Below are 5,146 nucleotides of genomic sequence, written 5' to 3'. Positions count from 1 at the left end.
CACATGATGCAGGTTTACATTTCTGTCACTGGATGGTGGACGATCATTAGAACTTTGTGTTTATCAGTTCAAAGAAATCAAGAGAAGTTCGAGTTCATTACAGGTCACAAATCTGATACTTTGCCCAATTTGCTATGCACACAGTATTCTATAAAGCTTTAATCAATCAATATGATTTTATTTATAGATTTTTTTTCTTCATTTCAACCCGAGGTTTACACCAATGGCTATAATAGACAGTACTGCTATAAAAGCTGCCATAATAATGAAACGCGTAGATGGCAGATCTTCAGATTATATCATCATGCTACTTGTTGGCCTGATCAGCTTGTGTGGCTTTTCATGGTGTCATCCAAGGATTATTTATTTATATATGTGATGTAGATAGTTCTGGGTGGGACTGTTATGTGTTACTTTTATAGGTTTCATGATTTTGATAAATGATTTATTCATCATATAGCTCTTCCCTCCCCTCCCTGACTGTCCCCATAAAGCCTTGACGCCACATGTCCATCACATTACCAAGGGCGGTCTGAATGAAAAACACCCTCTCCTCCAGATTGACATTCACCCATCAAGGTATTTTAATATTCGCATGACTCCTCCTATATACCATCCCACTGCTTACATCAGAGCTGAGCATGAGATAAGAGAAAAGGTGCTGTGATGTATTCTGAAAGCTATGTACAGCACCCTGCTAGCTCCTCCCCCATCTATGACTGCATACCTGAGTTTAAAATAGGATACATATTTAACTCTATTTAATGTACAGCGCTGCGTAATAAGTTGGCACTTTATAAATCCTGTTTATTAATAATAATATTAATATTTAATAATAATAATAATAATATTAACACAGAAATGTTTAATTTAAAAGTGTCATTAGGAAAAAAATTACACTTACCTTTACAGGTGCAAAACTGTTGAGGTCTCTGCAATCCTAGTCCAGAAGGTCCTGCGCTGTCCTGTCTTTCTTCAGGCATGGGCTGGACTCTGGGCGCCACCATCATCTTCCTTCTTCTGCTGACAGGTGCAAGATTAGGTGACGTACCTTCCCAAAAATGTAAAAAAAAAAAGTAACGCGGATGCGTGTGATCGGCTTCATTTTGTCTTTAGAGGAAAGCCCCATCCTAGCATGCCTAAGGGCAGGCATGTGCACAAGGAGCAGCCTGCAGCCTCTTGGGATACATGATGTAAGTATCTCAGGAGGTTCTGGGTTTCCCATTCAGTCTTTACCACCGCGGTAAAATATAGTATTCAAAATTGTAAAAAAAAAGCATTTTTTCCTTTATATAAAAGAGTAAATCATTCTTTTATATAAAGTAAAAAATGTGGTCATGGGTCCGCTTTATATTTTTACCATTTGGTCCCAGTGAATAACTTGTTTCTGAGATATTGATTTGTGTCACCATCACCTGGGAAGCTATCACCATTCCTTCACTATTTTGTGAGATCGCATTATCTAGCTTTTTTTTTTTCTTAGCTTGGCACGTCGCATTACTTGGCGAGCCAGTGGCATTATTTATATTTTGGGTTATTGTTTTAATAATATTAAAATTCACATTCTCTTTTGCAGGGATGATGAGTGTATAAGGTATCTCACATTTGTTGGTGGATGCTGGAAACGCAGAGGAAGCGCCTTGCCGTTCATTCGTATTACAGATGAATTCAGGCAATGCTTGCTAGCATGGCACATGGTAAGAGCGCAGGGCGGATGAGCAGTAGGACCCAGGAGGATGCAATGCACACAGGCAGCACACTAACATGAAGCACTCTCCCTCTTAGTACAGGCTGGTTATGGCTGCACTGTGTCTGCCCACATCATTCACAATAAACAGCACCAGAATGGAAGCCACAAGTGTTCGGATATAACCCAAACCTGCCCAGCGGCGGCCCAGGCGGACAGGACTCTCCAGACATTGAGGATTACAAGGTGGGTGACGTGGCTTTCTGTGCCTTTGAGAATATTGTGAGCGGAACCTCCCCTGTTGTCACTTTCTACATTGTAACTAGATTGTGTGTTACATTGTATCCTTCAGTAATATGTTGTGTCATTGTCATAAACAGTGATATAATGTATCCGTGCCTAATCACTGTGTTACCTTGATTGTATCTCTCCCCCAATGCAGTGTGTTACATTGTATCACTTTCATTGTAATACACTGCTACATTGTATCACTCCATGGCTGCATGATATATGTAGAATGTATATGAACTATATAAACTCACTATGATTGATCTATAAATCTCCATATTCCGCTCACGGTGAGGGAGACACAAGCCGCGGTACTCTGCCTTTAAGGCAGTGCCCCGAGGTCTGGTACGTCATTGGCCTGAGACCCCCAGGGTCCCATTTGCTAATGTGTTTACCCCCCAGAAAATATACCTGAATATTTATTACCTCCTAAGATCCATCCTGTGGCACCCCTAGATGAAAGCAAATCGCTGTTGTTATGGTTATTGGCAAATGTTTATGTACAGCGCCACTGTAGATGGCGGTGCTATAAATATCAGCTTCTGTTATATATTCGTCTTAAACGGCTTGCTGTAAACACGCAGACAAAATTTCGCCAACATCTGTTATTTGTTCAAGGAGTTTTAGAAAGATTCCACTGGCTGACAGAGCATGCTGGGAGTTGTGGTTCCTTCACAGTTGCTGGGCCGCCTGCGACGTAAATAAGAAAGAAGACAACTTTTGTAGGGTTTTTTTTTTCTTTTAGTGAAATCAAGATGGCCCCCAGGATGCATTCATATATGTCAGAAGCATGTCTGCTTCCTGTTGACAATCACTCTGAAACACCAACAAGGCTTCTCCTAGACAGACTGAGGCTTTTTTTTTCCCAGCCCTGTTGGAAGGGTTACACTTCTGCCCTGTGAGTCACTTAACCCCGTGTTACCAGTTCCTTCTCGCTGCTCTGCCTGCCAACAAAACTCCCTCTGAAAATAAATAAATGAACCAACAAAAGCGGAAGACAAACCAGATTTTCCTGTACTCTCCGCGCACTAATTTGCTGCTGTGGTAGCTAAGGACGAGGCGAGCGATGAGCGCTGCAAGGGATGCTTTCTTAATGTAAGAGGCGCATTTTGTCCCTGTTTGGGTCATCCTGAAATAACTAATCTATTAATCAATATGCATCATGGCCAGTAAGTGGGGAGAGCCTGCAGCGGAGGTGTCTGGGGATTTACTTCCAAAGGATTCTCTCTGAGATGGACTGTAATTCTGCATGCTATTACTGTACAGAACTTCTAAAGGTTCAATTCACAAAGATTTAACACGAGAAGGAGAATGTGCCATTCCCAAATCACACTGGTCTCAGCCAAAACTAATTGTTAATGAAGTTATGAAAGTGCCTGGAAGGTGAACTGGCGGTATGACCCTCAGCAACCAATCAGATACATTCCTCCTTTTTAGCCCTTAGTCTCCAGTGGTTGGTGCATTCTAAACATGTGTGTTTTTTAAGGCTTTTGATTGAATTTAATTGGCCGGTAAGTACTGTTATCAGATTCAATTTCATGAGAACATCACGTTTTCCCGGTGTCATATCAACCTTGTGCTTCTATTGAGCATGCATCAAGCGCATTCTGAAGTCAGTTTCTGCTTTTGCAATGCATTGTGCATGTATTTGAAAAGCTTTTGCAGTGTTCTCCCCAGTCTCATTGAGCCGGGCGCACCTCCCGGCACTTTTCAATACCCACCTGGCTTTTTTGGGTAGATATGGAAGAGTTGGGTCACAATACAGGGGCTGCCACCTGCCTACAGCTTCTTCCCACCCATTCTAAAAAATACTGGGAAGAATATTGCTTTTGTAAAGTGTTCGCATTCTTTGGGTTATCTCCCATAATGCAACTTTGCAAAGAACTTTCATGTTTTTTTGTTCATTGCCAGTGTTTGAAATCAAGAATATTGTAAAAGTGCATGAGTAATGTGTTCCTAATTCATTCACACACAAGGAACGCACATGCTGTGTTTTTCAAGCTATACTAGGTGGTATCACACATTCACCAGTTTATAGGCATTTGGTGGCATTCATCAAACACCCACCAATGACTCCTCCATGCTGCATCCACACTGCCATATCACCTGGGGAACACCAGTATCACCAAACCCTTATCCTCTCTTCATTCAGCTTATGGGGGATAAGAGCGGCACTACTCTTATCTACTACTACCTTGGTACTATGTCCAAGGCCCAGTTCACATCTGCAAGAAAAACCAGCCCTCCATGGCAGTCAATATTTCCGGTCATCCAATCACGCACACTGTCCGCCATTGTTGTTCTTTGCCATCCAATTACTATACAAATATATAAAAACATGGGGTGGTGTTGTTGTTCCATTCCTGGAGGTAACATTGCAAACATGATGCATCTACAGATGCAGTAGAGGGACATGTTGTGTGTTATTGTCCTTTACTGTCTTTTTGGTGATCGTAGTGAAATATTATAAAAATCTCTGTTTCATTGCACTCTGCCCTCCTTTTTGGGAACTCACCTGCCATTTGCTCCGTTGATGGGAAGTCTCATGTTTTAATGTAACATTAACTGGAGATGAGGGGAAACCTTTCAAAAGGGACACCTGTTTAATGTCACTGGTTTCTAAACTGATTGTATATTTAAACTTTCACTTTAGGCCAGTGGTGACAGGTTCTCTTTAGGTACCCATGGTTGGTATATTGCCCACAGAAAGGTCACCCACACATTCCCCACCTGTAGTTTGCTTGAGTACGGACTTTGGCTGACTTCAGGGTCATGCGATATCCTCCTCGATACGAAACAAGAGGGATGAAAGATGACACATTAGCATGTTGGTGATGGTATATCATCCATTCTGCTGGACCACATAGACATGGGGGATCTGATGGGCGGCCAAATCACACCCTCATATCTATCAGATTCATCCTGCAACATGTGAACTGCAACTCAACCCCTCTGAACCTTCTGAAAGGCTTCTAGGCCTTCTTTGTACAGCTCCACAGAATATATCAGAGCCATATAATTATAAAGCATGTGACTGTGACAGGACAGAATATAGGGTGGTAATAATAACTGGTAATGTGACTGGCTCAGTGTTCTCTGTACAGCACTGTGGTATATGTCAGAGCTATATAAATGTATAATAATAGTGTGTGACTGTGGGGGGACATTAGA

General features: G+C 41.8%; 1 protein-coding gene across 3 annotated transcripts in view; it reads left to right on the top strand.

Moving 5' to 3' along the window:
• The first annotated feature begins 1,709 nt into the window (after positions 1-1,709).
• Positions 1,710-5,146, top strand: part of FOXN3 (forkhead box N3) — a 107,357-nt gene continuing 103,920 nt past the window's right edge. The window contains exon 1 of one of the 3 annotated variants that reach the window (XM_072427456.1): positions 1,710-1,933. The gene's annotated coding sequence lies outside the window, so the exon portion shown is untranslated. Of the gene's footprint in view, positions 1,934-3,146; positions 3,487-5,146 lie in introns of those variants that run through there. The other 2 variants (XM_072427460.1, XM_072427459.1) reach the window with 2 other exon arrangements.

The sequence above is a fragment of the Pyxicephalus adspersus genome, chromosome 12 (assembly GCF_032062135.1).
Source record: "Pyxicephalus adspersus chromosome 12, UCB_Pads_2.0, whole genome shotgun sequence".
Classification (NCBI taxonomy): Eukaryota; Metazoa; Chordata; class Amphibia; order Anura; family Pyxicephalidae; genus Pyxicephalus; species Pyxicephalus adspersus.
This window is presented reverse-complemented; position numbering and strand designations above follow the sequence as displayed.